The sequence below is a fragment of the Nyctibius grandis genome, chromosome 10 (genome assembly GCF_013368605.1).
Source record: "Nyctibius grandis isolate bNycGra1 chromosome 10, bNycGra1.pri, whole genome shotgun sequence".
NCBI classification, from domain to species: Eukaryota; Metazoa; Chordata; class Aves; order Nyctibiiformes; family Nyctibiidae; genus Nyctibius; species Nyctibius grandis.
The window spans coordinates 8,902,076-8,918,109 of record NC_090667.1 but is presented as its reverse complement, the minus strand read 5'-3'; the positions used below and the strand labels follow the sequence as shown (position 1 = coordinate 8,918,109).

The 16,034-nt window shown below is 40.7% G+C and overlaps 1 protein-coding gene across 9 annotated transcripts in view; it reads left to right on the top strand.

Moving 5' to 3' along the window:
- The window catches only part of EBF1 (EBF transcription factor 1), a 282,156-nt gene that overhangs the window by 190,615 nt on the left and 75,507 nt on the right, over positions 1-16,034 (top strand). The gene's annotated exons all lie outside the window — the stretch shown is intronic.

Here is a 16,034-nt window from a genome sequence, read left to right as displayed (position 1 = left end):
GAGACAAAATATGGCCAGAAAGTTAAGTGCTTCACTTTAGAGAATTTGTAGATAAAGACTTCAATATGATCTCAACAAGATTTTAACTCTAGGGACCACTGAAGTAAGTTGCCAAAACTGCAGGTTCTCTGCAGGTTGCAAATAATAAGTCAGAATGTGGTATCTTCCTAAATAGTATACAGCGGGTCGAGGAGAGGTTAAGAGCGTGAGTAATTCCTCACCTAGGAATTGCTGGCGGGCGCTATGCAGGATGTCAGGCTGTGTGATCGAAATGGTCCCTTCAGGAGTAAAATCTTGGGATCCATCAGGTTAGCAAAACACAGCAGAGGTCAGTTTCGTACAGCTACGATTTAGGTAGCCAAAACTGTGTTAGCTAAATGATGCCCCACTGAATTATGTTGATGTCTTTTTTTAATCTTCACCAGAGCAGAGTAGCTGTTTGCAGGCCCGGACCCCTGCTTCTTCTTTGGATATTACTGAGAATTTCACAAGAACTGGGTGGGTGGGTAGGTGGAGCTGCCCTTCTTACAGCCAATCATGTCAAACAGAAAGCAGAAAATCTTGTTTCTATTTGTCTAGGTCATAAATCAGCCATGAAGGAGAGGTACTCAAAAGCTTGGAATATCTGGCTGCAGTAGTTTTGATCTTTCAAAATTTATTTTTAGTCTGAGGCTAAATAAAAACAAGATTTAAATGATTTTCTGGGAGGCAGATTTTTAATGGTTGATTTGGGCGAGGAGATTGCAGAATTTCAGTTCTGTCATTAGGCTGTAGGTATTTCGTGAAGTTGGAGATTTGAGTTTGTGATATTTTTCATTATTTAAACACTATTTCAAAACATATATGTACTAACACCGCTGCTGCCATGTCACAGGAGACTTAAGAGATACCATTTGAAGTATTCTAGTCTTTAATAAAAAGGGTTGCTGTTACATAATGCCCATGGAAATACCTCCTGAAAAGTCAAGTTGGAGTACTCCAATTACCACAGTTAGAAAGGATTCCTGCTTGAGAGTCACTTATCAGGGATCTAGTGTCATGTCTAATTGAAAAAGGAAAAAATACTACAATGGAAGCAGGAGACACCTTGATTTTAAAAAGATAAGGTGTGGCAGTTTCTACCCATGAGCAGCTGCCCTTTATGTTTTTCAAATAAATGAAAAATAAAACAGCCCTTCCCCCAGAATATCTAAACGATGTCAAGCTGTGATATGTTGTTACCCTCTATTGTTACGAGGATGTCATGAATTCATGGAAAAATAGTACCTGGATGAAGATAGAGCGCATTTTGTGAATTTCCCAGAGGAGCTTTCAGAACTGTGCTCCCAAAATTGCAAAAAGAAAAAAACATGGGGAAAACTGTCATTAAAATTTGATACAGATTTGTGTGAAAAAAAGCCTGTTTTGTTACAGCAAACAGATAAGGGAGAAAAGTTCAGATGGAAATTCTCCAACCACCATGAGAGTTGACTCTTATTTGGAGAGTTAGACCAACCACTTTCTGAAGGTTTGAGGTTTCTCTCCAGACCTCAGAGGAATCGAAGTACAGTTATGCAAGTAGAAAAACCGTAGCTGCTCTGTTTGGCAGAAACTTCACAGCTACCAGTACAGGAGAACATTCAGTAGCACTCAAATAGGCAATGAATATTCATAGATAATGAGCATTCATTACATTTCAATTTGCTTTGCTGGCCACCGTGTCACTAATACAATGGCATCATAGGGGAGAATAATGACATGAGGATTAGAGAAACGTTTGAGACATACTGCACTGTATGGCAGTGAAGTTTTGCCAGATGTTGTTTTTCCGACCTTCCAAAATGTGCACACCAGCAAATTACAAAACATATTATTGTAATATGATTAATATTATTTTTGACCAAATTCCTCTAACTTAACTTGTTTGTTGTAGGATACCTTTGTTGTTGTTATATAGGGAAAATATGTTTTTTTCATTCCAGTTCCCTGCTGATTTGGGCAGAGTACAAAGGAAAGGATTTTGTGAGTTGTGATTTGTAAATTAAGGCCAACAACTAGTGATTTTTTGAGAGCTCATCTGGACGTTGTAAAAGGTCATGGCATTCACAGCAGTTCGCAGGTATCTGGACACTTCCAAATGTTTCACGTTAGGGCCTCGAGTATTTGAATACCCCAAAGCAATCGGTGATTATGAAAGGTCTCTCTTCCCGTGGAACTTATGTCCAAAGCTGTGTACCAGCTAAGCGCTAACAATCTCGGAATTAAAGTTTTGTTTAGATGAAAATTTTCCACCAAATTGTCATTTTGAATATTCTCGTTAGAAAACTTCACAAATAATGAACTCAATATTTTTGCATCTCAGGCTGCATATGTTCTCATTGAACTGAGAGAAGACCAGTGTGAGCATTCAGGTCTCTCTCTTGCTGTCCATTGTAGGGTGCCTGCCAAGTGTTTCCCCAGCAAAATGAGTATTTGACAAAGCTCCTCCACATCCAAGGAAATGAGTTAATAGCATAAACCAGGAAACTGATGCAGAAAATGGAACCCACCAGGGTGGGACGTTTAGAGTGGTTATTCTAATCTGGGTTGCCATCTGAAAATTATTAATGTTAGTAGTAAAGAGTAAAAATAAACTACTAATAATTAATATTGGAATGGAGACAGGGTTTGTGTTTGGCCCAAATCCAGAATACAGGATTTTCAGTTGTGCATGACATTGGGAAAAGTGTGCTTTCATTAAAGCCAGTGGTACAACTTCATAAAGTGTTTTTTAAAATCTCAGCCCAAACTGTTTGCTGAGCAAAAGCAGAAAGCTTTGTGTGTCACAATTAGTCCTTTCTGCTTCCCACCTTTATTCCATGAATTTATAGTTCTCTCTGTGACAAAACAAATCTTTAGCATGAAAGTGACTGTAATATAAGCAGTGCTGGTTTATGACGTCATGGAGTGAAGTGAGTAGGGTTAGGAACTTTATTAAAAAGATCAAGAATAGAGATTTATGAAAAACTTGTCTGAAATCTAGCAGTTTAAATTTATTTTTCAAATGTAATTCAGACATTTAGATCTGCAAGTTAACGTACAAGGGCCAATGTGAGATGCTCAACAAGATACTATCCTTCATGAAGTGAGTGTTTAGGGCTTCCTGAACTTCTAATCCATTTTTGTGGTCACCCAAAAGTGTAGGAACCCCAAAGTAATCTTTTTGGAAGTTCTTAGACATAAAGCCAAACTCTCAAAGCACCAATGTGCCTACAGCTTCAGGTTGGTGTTTAGTGGGATTTTCAAAACTCTCGCTACAGAATTTCTGTGCTTGTCTGTCTGGTACTTTAAAAATCCCATTAGGTGCTTACTGGAACCACTAGTTAGCTGGGTGCTTCCAAAAATCTAGTCCTAAATGCTGCAGGAACCTGTGTGCTTCTTACTGTACTACCATTGAAGTGTCTGTTAGCAATGGGAGTGGAAGAAAATTCAAAATTAATTATGTTTAGTTAATACCTTATCACTATGGTTTTTAGCAGCTCTCTCAGAGGTTCTGTATCCGTCCCATGAAAAAGCAAAGCACGTTTCCCGCAGAGGTCCCTGTTTGGGTTGTGAAATGGCAGCAGAAGTGCTGGATTTCCCTTGCTGTTGGAGACTGGACAGACAGCTCGCGCTGCTGTTCGCTGAAAACCCGGGCTTGTGTATGGAATTCATAGGTTTGTTGTTAGCTGATCTGTGCTGAGAGGGAAGGCCAGCACTTGGAGGTAAATTGCAGGCCTGACCGCAACACTGCTCATCTTTTCAGCTGCAGCTTTAGTTTGTGGGTTGGGGTTTGAGTCACAGCGCTTCGCTGCTGAATGTTCAGGTGAGAGCATCGCTCAACTTGCTGGGCTCTTTGGGGAGATGAAGACGGGGGAAAAATTATATTTCTGACGAGGTTTGGCCCTGTGTGGAACTGAAAGGTAAAGCAACTCTGATTAGGGGCCCTTTGGGGAAAATTATCCCCTTCCTGGGATTATGACCTTGAAGGCAATGGTGAGTGCTGCCTCCTCAGTCAGCCCTGAGTCTGAGCAGAGGTGCCTGCTGGAAAGCCCAGAGCCAGGTGCCTGTTCAAGATCAGCTGCCAAATATTTCTTACGGGGTTGCTTCTGGCTGCTTCCTACCAATGATACTGTCTTGTCGAGGTCCCTTGGTACTTTCGGGAGCCAGTGGAGAGCTCCCAGGTCTCCAGGCTTCCAGAGGTGTCTGCCCATCTCTGCTCATTGTATAGTGGAAAGAGGATCCTAATTTAGGCAGTCTGGCTCACCCAGACAGAGCTGGAGTCTGACTTTTTACATGCTGCAGTGCCTTAGGTAGGTGGTCTGAATATGGCCCTAAATAAATAAATAAAAACATAGCATGACTTTATCAGACACGTTGAAAGAACAACTTCTCTAAGCATTTGTAGGCTTGAGTCCAAAGTATTCAAGTGATTTTCAGTGTGCTGGTTTTATGTGGTGTCAGTGCTGGACAGGTACTATGAACTATAAATATATTTTTATGCTTGTGTTTTTGCAAGTAAAGCCTAAATGGTTGGGAGGGGGTGCTTGACCCTGCGTTCAGCGCAGCACAAAGAACAGAGGAGGAAACAGTCTGGAAGACACTGCACAGGAGAGACAAGGGGGTCTCAGTCTTAGCAATGCGATCAGGGCTTCTGCTTGAAATGCAGTTCAGGTTACGTCGCCTTCATTGCTGTCCCGCTGCCATCACAAACATGGCCTGAGTATTATACTGCATTCCTGAATCAAACCTCAATAATAATAATAATAATAATAAAAATAATATCAGTTGAATTATTTTGTTTATTTTTCTTATCCAACCTTTCCATCTTAGGTAGTCATTAGTTTGTAGTATATTTCTGGCTAGGTCAGCAATTAAGTTAAGCCTTCTGATCACTGGGATGCTTTTCTTCCAGAAGAGCCAGATTCCCTACCTTTTCCCTTGGCCCAGGGCCTGGAAACCCGAGGCTGTCCATCGGACCTTGGACTCTCCGTTGGCAGCTCCGTGTAACCTGTCATGGAGACAGCCTGAGCACAGTTTTCTCACATGATGAATATGGATCTTTGCTGCATCTGGCAGGCTGCAACAATGAATGCAGAAGACTGTCATTAATAGATAATAAAAGCAGAAAGCAACATTAATGGAATAAGCTTTTCTTTTACTTGGACTGACTAGTACTTTTTTGTTCTTGGCCTGTGACTAGTTCGAGATGCAAATAACAGCTACTAGTGCTGTGTGCACGCATGTGTTTTGTTGTTGGCTGTTTTTTAATCTGGAATATTTAACCATGATATCTTCAGAGTGTGATTGTGTCATACGTTCTCATATGCTAATAGATTTCGAAGATGAAGAGCCTTGCTGCTTTATGTCATGCCTTCATCTATAAATTTATGGTAGTATTATGGTTTAATGAATTGAACAAGTCCCAGAACAACAACAAAAATGCTTTTTTGTTTGAATTTAGATATTGCATACTTTGTTCTTCAAATGAATAATAAAACCAATATGTTTCTTTAGTGGTAAGCTTCAGGCTAACTTAATGTCATGTTACTAATCAAGTACTCAAGGATATGTGTGTGCACATATACATATGTGTGTGCGTGTGTGTGGTAAACAGGCGCTTTCAGTCGTGGTGCTAGACATAGGCTGAACATTCGTATTTCGATAGCGATAGGCAAACCTCCGAGAACAGATGGAGCAGAGTTCAGCACAAAGGTTTAATCCTATCAGGATGATTCCTGTATGGCCATCTGGATAATCCGGCGTACAAATTCAGTGCCTGTTAAAAATACAACGTAGGCCAAGATTAGCGTCACAGATTTTCCACTAGACTTGTTCATATTTGACTTTATGATTCTCAGACTCCAGGAAATTGCATTAGAGAGCAGCCTGCGATTTGAGAGAGAAATCAGACGAGGAATAAGAACTCTTATGATACTTGAATTTCCCTTGAAGAAACTGGATTACAGGCACTCCCTGTCCCTGCCACAACTGCTTTGTGTTTCTATGCGGGTTGTTCTGTTTCTGAAAGATGATTACTGTGAGCTCTCTGTTGTGGGCAGACTTTCCCAGTTCTGCTGAACAAAGAGACTTCAGCTAAAAATTAATTTTAGTTGGGGCTCTTGTTTTTATCAGGGTGAAATAAATTCTTTGTTTGCTGTAGAATCCATCTCAGGTGAAAATCTGATTGTTGCGCTATGTAATATAGCGGGGGTTTTAACTGATTTTGAGGGGGTGGAGTTCTGTTTTTTTCTTTGTGATAGTGAAAGATTCCATAAAAGTTTAATTGATGCTAATATTTAGTTTGGTGGAGTGAAAATTTAGAGTTAGATTGAACTCTACATTTCACCTAGAATAGCTTCTGTGTATCATGGACTAAACCTTGCCAGTGTGGCCATAATGTAGCAGTGTACATCTGGACATCAAGACTCACTGCTGTTGTGCTTGGGATGCTGAGCTTTTTACACCTTGCAGGGATGGGATGCTGTGGCTCAGGAGCTTTTATCTAGTCCGATGTTCTGACTCTAGAGAGATTTGCTGTGAGAGATTTACAGTTTTGTTAAAGTACTGATAGAAAATAAAAGAGAGAAAATGAGACCAGGGTGGTGGTGAAACAAAACATGAATTTAGAAATAGCACCCACCTACCCTTCTGTTAGGCTGAGATTCAGCAAAACAGTACACCACAGGGTTAATGTTAAACAAATGGCTGGTTCTATCCTATAAAATGCTTTGCTCATTCAGGACCTTAGTTAGCAGCACTGAAGGACCAGTCAGTTAAATTAAGTAGGTTTTGGGGTATGCAAGCTATGTAGCGATGTTTGTTTTGACAAACTTTTAGGGCTGATTTATATTACACATTTTGGGCTTCCATTCTCAAGGTTGCCTTCATCCTCACCCAGAAATTGCATCAGTGCAACTATTTTTAAACTTCAGTGCACTTAAACAGATGCAGTCTCCTTTCTGGACACGCTTATTGTTTTTAAACAAGTCATATTGGCTTAGCTGGGCTCTGTAACCTTATCAGCGGAAGTTAAATCAGTAGGAAGCTGTTGAAATTGAAACAGGAGAGGCATATAGGATTTTTTTCACTGTTTTACTAACAAACCTTTTGAGAACCCCATTCAGGTAAAATGGTGCAATCCCATACGTATATCACACCTTGGTCCCCTACATACTCTTGCCTTCGACTTCCCATCTTTCAGGAACACTGTTCCTGTGCCTTTGCAAGTGACCCTGTGGGATGGAGGAAGGAGTGAAGAAATTGAGGTGCAGTAATTTGGGGGCTCATAGTAAAGCATTTATCTTGCTCGGGGTCAAAATGTGCCTGTGCATCCCTGAGGGAGGAGAGCGTGCTGTAGCAGTCACTGGTTTGGTGCTTGGGTCTGAGCAGACTTGTCCCCAGTTGTGGAGCTGGAAGCGCTGCCAATATTTGGTAGGCCCTATGCAATATTCTTGGATGCACTGTTTCTCCTCCTGATCCAGTGTGTGTATATCCCCTGTGCAACCGAGCTGACCACATCAGCGCTGGAGCTGAGTAGCTGCATTGGTTTAGGCAGAGTGCGATGTTTGGCCAAGGCCACCCACAACAGTTTCTTTGTGGCCGGCTCAAGGTGAAAATCTTCCAACTTTGGGGCAAAAATAATGAATGCAGAAATTATAGTTTAAAGCCTGCTTGAAATAAAAAAATCATCAAAAATTTTCACAATAAAATTGTTAGGCTTCTTGGGGAAAAAAAACCCCTTGTATATAGAAAAAGCACATATATTTTTCAGGAATAATAATATAGATTTTATATATTTCTTTTTTCATGTTTTGGCTGAAGCTATATATTGAATTTAACCAAATTTTCAAATGCTTTTGCAGCATTACATTTTTCTTGGGGAATTTATTGTTTGCCAAACATGCCAGAGGTCTCTTTTGGAGGTCAAGTTTTACTGACATGCAGTGAAATGCTGAGGACTCTTAGTGTTTTTGCAAAGCAAGAGGTATCTCCTAATGTAAAAACCAACCAAACAAAAAAAACCCCAAAACTTCCTCTGTGATGTGAAAGGGTTTAAAAGAATGAATGAAAACACATCTCTTGCAATCAGAGAGATTGCTAATTAGAGATAACTAGCTTGCTATGTAGAGATAACTCTTGCTATTTAGAGATAACTAAATTATTACTTTTATGGAAATGTTTTAAGTGAAATACGCAGTGGATTTTTTTTTTTTGTAACACATCTCTCATTATTCAGGATTGCCTCTTTTTCCCATGCAATCATTTTTCAGGTAGTGATCAACAGCTGAGAGCTTTGGAAATCATTAAGGAAAGTGAAACACAGAGGACTCCATGAAATGTAACTTTGCTAGCTGAGGCATCAGAAAAGGATAAAAGAGAAACACTGGCTTAAGTATTGATTGTAGGTGGAATATTATCCCAGGTAATTTACATTTTCAATTCCCATTAATGGGAACTGAGCATTTGAAATGTTAGGCAGAAAATCACAGCCAAACCTGTAATTTCACTACCTGAAAACAGAAACAAAGGCAACATTCCCTCCCTTCCCCCAGCCTGGAAGGATTGCACAGCGCTTGTATTTTTGGTTCGGTGATTTCACCCAATGCAGATGTCATGAAGAACCAGGAGGAGGCTGCCATTTTTGGCAGGGTGTTGTAATCTCTAGAGCTTGCAAATGGTAAGTCCCAAATACCAAGATGCTGTAAAGGAGGGAGCTGGGAAGGGGGAGCAGGGCATCACATCCTCGTGCCTGCGTTGCATAAAGCTGCGTGAGTTATCTCCTCAAGAGGGAAACCTCTGTTACCCTGTTTCCTGCACAGCAGCTGCTTATTGTCAGGAGAGAATAGGAGAGAGAACAGGCTGCGATATGAAAAAGGAAAGCAGGAAGATCATCACTTTACTAAGATAAACAGCAAACGCATTGTTTAGCTTAAGAGTGAAGATTTAATGCCCCAGTACAATATGTAAAAGCTCTGCCACATTCCCTTTCCCTGAAGTGTCTATGACTAACCTTTGGGATGGTCCTGCGGACTTTTCCCATCCAGGCTGGTTTGTTAAACTTGAGTTGCTTTCAGTTGCTTGTGCTGGATACAACTCCAGCAATGCCTCTGCACACTGGACTGGAATGGTACCATGGTGCGGCACACAAACTTTGTAGGGTCCAGCTTTCAGCACGCTCAAGGTAGGTGAGCAGATGATGACAAGTCCTGATTCTCTGGAATGAGAAAATTATTTTCAAGAAAAAAAAAAACCCCACAACCCTCCACCCAAACTCAACCCCTCCCCCCCCAAATATTTGGTTCGTTCTCTTAAACTGGCAAATTTTGGAAAATAATCATTTTCAGCTCTAAAAAAACCACCCTCCCCATGATTAAGCACTTTAACAAATCAATTTTATGTGGAAAACCCACAATAAACAAGGATGAATAGAATAACCCTTCCCGCCTCTGTAACACCTGTGTAAATCTATAGTTTGAGAAGGGAAGAAATAATGTTATCTTCCTCTTTTAAGGAAAAACACACCTTGCCAAACTAAAAATGTTGATCAAAAAGGCCTTGAGCACACAAGTGCTGCACACCTTCAGCTCCAGAGTGCCGTGGGAAAGGAATTTAGACTCAAACCATGCCTGGGCACTGCCTTGATCAGAGTCACAACCCCTCCATGATTTCAGTAGCTATGAGGTGCCTGAGGGAAGATCTACACTAGATGATATAAAAATGTTGTAGAAAATCCAGAGTTAGCACTGAGTCGCTGCTACACTGCAGAGATGTAACAGCTCAGTTCCTGAGATCAGTATATTGGCATTAGTACGTCAGCTCTGTTGCTGCTAGTTCTTGTTTCAGGTTGGATGAGCTCTGCACTGCACAGGGTGGTCTACATGTAACCTAAGTGGTTTTTGAAATGGGAAAACCCAGTTCCGTATGCATTACATAGCTCTTGGCAGCGTTGCACTGAACACTGCCCAAATATCTTAAAAAATCTAGTTCCCTATTCTGCAACTTCTTCGGCTAGGTTTTTTAAGCACTTACTTAAGTGGTTTGTTGAATCACAACTTCAATAAGTCATGGTTTTGAGTGCTTAAAACTGATTTGTCTTGATATTCTGAAAATCAGTAGTTTGGTGAAAGCATTTTAACAGGTTCCAGGATCAAACCCATAAACTGTGGGTTAATCTGTGGTTTATTTATATATTTAGCATGGAATTAGAACCCAAGAAAGGAAGGAAAATTAAATTAAACTCCAGATATTTTCAGTACTTCCTCTAAGATGAGACATAAATTCCCTATTCCTCTGAATTCCCAGTTTTAACTGCCTTTATGCAACTCCCCTTGTGTGTCACAATACTCTTAAAGAGAAGAAAAATAAAAGCACATACCCCATCATTTAAACTGCTGTTGTGATGCAGCAACTGTTGTCAGAGCCTCATCTATGGAATAATGGAGGATGAAACCACACTTCATGATAAAAACTGCGTGCGAGGTCATTCTTACAGTCACCAGCACAAACTGGGTATTAATCATAGCGCAAATACATTTCAGAAGCTAAATAAGAGCAGTCCCAGAGCCCTGCTGATAGCTGTGCATCCCACTAATTCAACTCAGTGAACCTTTACCTCTAAGCTCAATTAACCCTTATTCCAAGGCCACCCATAAACTTTGTGGTATATACGTTTTTTTTTTTCCTCTGGCCTCTGTTTTCTATCAGTGGAATAGATAATTTCTGTTGGAGGATAAAATGCTATCTCTGTTTATAAATGCAGGTCCCTAATTAAGAATATGAGATGTCCAGTGTGTTTGTGAGGAACTTGAATCGGTAGCTTATTGATTCTGTAAATTCAGATGTTTACTGCTCCTGAGGGCGTCTGCTATTTCTTCTATTTTCAGGTGTTATTTGAGGCAGATAGAAATGCTCAGGAGGCAGATGGATGGTGATGTGGGGGAGAGGGATTTCCTAGTGCAATTGCTTGCACACAAAGTTAGTTGTTAAACATGTACAAGAAGCTTTGAGGAGACGTTATTGCTGTTGTTTTGTTATTATTATTATTGCTATTAGTATTATTAGTACCGTTCTTATTCTCCCTTCCAAGCACTGTTCAGAGGCAAATTGGAAATGTGGTAATTAGGCTCTGACTAGTAGTGTAGTATTAGTGTCCTGAGCCAAAGTTCAACGCCCTGAAATGAAATTTAAACCAATTAATCTGTTAGATTTTTATCGCTTGTCCGTGTTTTCTCAGCAATTCCCTCAGCACGCGGCCTTTGATCAACTCTCATACAAAAGCTAAAATGTATGCCTGCTGCTAGCAAGATGGGGCTGACATTAACATGGCACTCATAAAACAATCAGAGCAGTGAAGCCCTCAAACAGACAGGGCATAGTAATATTTAATAAAAGCGCACACATAATCTTCAGAATTAGCATTTTGTGCCTTGCAGTACCTTTGGGAGAAGAGCTTTTATTTGTGGAGTGATCATTATTATAACAAAGAAGAGCTACCTAATAATTTCCACTTTAACTCCGCAATATGCCACGAGCATTTCTGAACCATTATGCTAAACTGTGGCGGGGTAATCATTTTATTGTCACAGTTTGAAGGAAGAAAAATCCCCTGTATATCGGTAGCTAGGGGAGCATGGGAACACAGGAACACACCGACACACAGCACACAACGGAAAACTTTTGCTACCTGTGTGCTGAGATTGGTACCTACCATCCTTTGTGTGGAAGGTCATAAGATTTTAACAATGTATATTCTGAGAAAAGATGAAGATTTCAAAAGAACATTGTTTTTCTTGAAAGTCATTAAGGTTTTTGCTCATAAATCCTTAAAATTTATTGATAGAGAGCTTAGCTTTGAAGCCAGCAGCAGAATTCCCATTGGCTTCGATAGGTTTGGGATTGCAGTGCCTCCCTCTAACATCTATATCTGTTAACTTGAGCTGCAGGAGCAGCACGATGAAACATGTCAGATGTTAACACTGATTTGCCTTGATATTATGCAAAGAAGGAGAGCAGCTCATTAAGACTCATAACTTAGGCCATATCAGCAGGTGGAGGATGTGACCACATCACCTTCAGCAAGGAGATGCAAGGTCCGTACCTGCAGTTGGAGGGGTAATATTTAGTTTTTCCTCAGTCCAAAGACTGTGTTGAAAATATGCAGCAAATGTAATACACTCACGCCAAAGAATCTTAACATCTTATCTGATAATTAGGCTACCAAACTCTTTTGGTTCTGGTTGTAGTTGGCTGTCAGCTGCTCATTCATGTTACCAATCATGTACACTTCATTGCCTTTACTGGAACTGGTCTAAAGTCCTTAGCTGCATTTTTTTTATCAGTGAAGTTTCAGACTTCAACTAAAATCTCTTTTTCTACAGAAAAACTTAAATTGCATGTAACTTTTTTCTGTTTATTTTAAAAACACCGTTTTAGAAATGATGCTTTGATGTTACAGAAGGGCACGTGAAGTGATAATATTTTGAAACAAAATATTTTCTTTTTCTTGGTAATATTGAAAAGTATTATAGTTAATTCCAGCTAGAGATTCTGGAACTTTGCATTGTGCAGAAAAATGTTCTGTACTCTGGTTTCTCTTGTGACCAAAACAAAATGTAGAAAACTCAAGGTCTCCAATGAAAAGATTATTCTGTGTAGCTCTATTTTCCTAGGGTTGTGCAGAAGTAAACACCTTCCAGACAGCACTATTGAAAGTTGCCAAATGATTAACAGAAGAAATATGAAGAGCTGAGGGCCTGAGCTGGCTAGACATTTGTACCAGGGGCATAAATAGAGCTGAGGTCATTGCCTTGCTCCCCTCCCAACGTCACCTGTGGTGATGCTGGCAAATGGGACCTGATTCTTCCATCCTCCTTCCTGGTGCTCCAAGGAAAGGGCCTGGGAAGGGCAAAGTTTTAGTAAGACCAATGTCCCAAATGACACTGGCTGTTGCAAATATCTCATTGTATAAACATGTTTGTGCCTTCAAAAACAGGTAGCAGTCTGGATGCCTCCCTCAGCACGTCTCCTCAGGCGTCTTCAGGATGCAGCCCTTCAGCACGGCTTCTCTTGTGGGGCAGCATCTTTGTGCAGCCCTTCCAGTCTTTAGAGACACTTGCATTTGAAGATAAGAGAAGCTGTGTGGGGCAAGTTGGGAGGTACCACTGGTTTTTGTAACCAGTCCCAAGGGAAAATAATGCCCTGAAATCTTTTGGGAATGCACAGTGCTCTCGCTGCTTCTCAGGTAGTGCCTGCAAAGGGTACCGACCTGCCCTGCTTATTAAACCACCAAGTCCTGTCTTTTCCTCCCCAGAGATGTCCTGGGCTATTGCCAGGAGTTTCGGTGAGGCACTGATTCAGCACAATTGCTACAAATTTAAATAAAATTACACTTGCGAGTGGTCACATTGACTTTGCAGGTGAGAGTGCTCCGGTGAACAACCCACAGCCCTAGTGCAGCACAAGGACTTGAGCGTCTGCTCAAAGTCCCCCTGGCTGCCCGGGGACTTGGCATGTATTTGATATTAAGCACATACCTGTATAAAGTATCAGAATCAAATACATGCGGCAGCACAGACAGTGCACACCTTGCACTTCTGAGTGCAATGTAGGTGCCGCAAAGAACATCACAAGATAAATAGCAAAACCTTTAGTGGGGACCTGTAACTGCAGAACAGTATCTTGCATTCATTTTAAAGATGAATTGAATCTATAATTTGGAAGCCTGCATATGTTTTCTGTTAATGGCTTATGGTCTCAAACAGTTTTTATTCAGTGGTATTTAAGAAAAAAATGTTGCTTGTAGTCTTTAAGGAAAGTAGCTCATTCTCTGACACATGGGAAACTGATTATCTTTGGGTTTTATTGTGGGGTGTGTGTGTCCACAATCAACTGGAAATACTGGAAGGGGTGTAATTTGGAAGTGATTTTAATTTTTATTTATGAAAAAGTGCGATTCTGTGAAAGGGCTAGATGGCATTTTGAAAAGCTGCTTTCACTGTAAATCCATTGCTATGAGCTTGGCTGAAAGGAAAGCATTTGGTTTTGGTCTTTGCAATGGTTTTTATGCACAGTTTTATGCAAGTAACTTGAATCCAAATTAAACATATTGAAGTTACTTCTGTGTGCGTGCAACGTTTTTGTGACGGTAACATTAGGATGTTTCTTTTGTTAGCTCATGTAAAAGTTAATGGCTGTGCTCTGCCAAGTTTGGAGTAGGGTAATGATTTTTTTCTGCCTGTGTGTTTGTGTTTTTCACCAGAGCTGGCATCCCCATCGGCTTAAGTAGTGGAAAAGTTTGTGCCTGACACTTACAACCTTTCGTAGGTTAGGGACGGGGTCTGTTTGCTCCCCATGCATGTGTTCCATCACTGGTGTTGCCAGTCTGTAGTAGTGCCCACAGCAACACTCACTGCTAAGGGTGACTCAACAGCTCCCTTTCCAGGTCCCTCCTGCTTCCCAGCTCCACGCCTGCCTGCCCTGCCCATGGGCTGGGAGGAAGGAGCTTCTCACCAGCCTCACCAACTCTTGCAATTAGCTCCAACCGACCAGAACTTCACTAAGTAATCATAAAGATGCACAGGATCTCTTCAGTGATTTATGTCTGGAGCACTTTAAAGTAGGCTTCTGTGAATGAATTAATTTACTGTCTTTACAATTAGAAGAACGTAGGGCAGGGGATGTGCCACTACACAGCTGCATTAAGTAATTCATGGGTGCAAGAGTGTGGCCTGGATGGTGCTAATATGTGGGTTGCTTTCACACCCCTGTCCTCCTAGTAAATCCTTACCTGATGGAGTGCCTGAGTGCTCTCCCTTGAGTACGTCATCAAATGCTCAAAGTTACAAACCAACTTAACAGCTCAGCCAGACTTTCAACCAAGTAGCAGCCAAATGCCAGCAACCCTAAAAGAAGAAGTGTATATGCAGATATATATAGTTATATATATATATATATGCAGCTAACAAAGTCCTGCTGATTGACACCTGATTGACATTGCAGAATCAAAGTGGGCAATGGCAGCACTTCATGTGTTTTCAGTGGAGCCAGCCTCTTCTCTCTGCTGAGGACTGGGTTTATATCTAAAGAAAAGAATCTTTCTTTTCAACACGAGGTTGACTGGTGGAATTTTGCTGCTCCTTAAGGAATCTGTTTTTCATGGTGAATGAAATTGTTGAAGTACCCACTTTACTGAAAATGTTATCTAATGGTATGGTGTCATGTTTTCACCTCATGCTGTATTAGCAAGGAGAAGCTGGTGGCGTTTGGCATGGAGTTGCTTCTTTTCATCCACCTGTGTGACCAGCCTGAGACTCCACAGCTGAGAGTTACCCAGGGCTTTTTGTCTTATTCAGGTTATTTTTACAGTAATGTTATTCCTGTTGCTTCAGCACAGTTAAATTCTGATGTACTCTAGTACTGCAGAGGAGGAGAATCAGAATGTGGATGTTTATATTGCCCTGTCCCACCAGTATATAAAGTTAAGCGTGCTTCTGCTTTGATAGTCTTAAACCAGAAGATCTTACACCGAGATTTGAGCTTACTACTTTGAGCAGTGCTTGAGTTTTCAACATCCTCTCAGAAGACACTTAGTACATACGATGCCAAGAAAGCGGCTAGTGAAAGAGGGGACAGGCTCTGTGAATATGGCAGAATATGTTTTACATGCTTCTTAATTCTCCAGTAGATGCAACATAACCGGAATGACTAGATGGCAGGGTTGTAGGTTTTGCTTTTTTTTTTTGTAGTAGCCAAAGCATTAAGCAGGGCAGGGTGGTTTAATGCTAGAACAACCTGGATCTGATTGCAGAATAGTTAAAGAAATGCTGAGGGTTATATCCTTTTTTATTTAACCAGTATTTTCCATAATATTTATAGGAGTTTCCTTGATGAATTTAGATTATGATGGATAATAAAGCAGCCTCACTGGAGATTGTTTTATTAACTCAGGTATTGCACATTTCATATAAAGATAAGGATTTGTCCTGATTTCCAATTGGTCTCTGCCCATCATGCTGTGATTTTTTTGTTATTTCAGG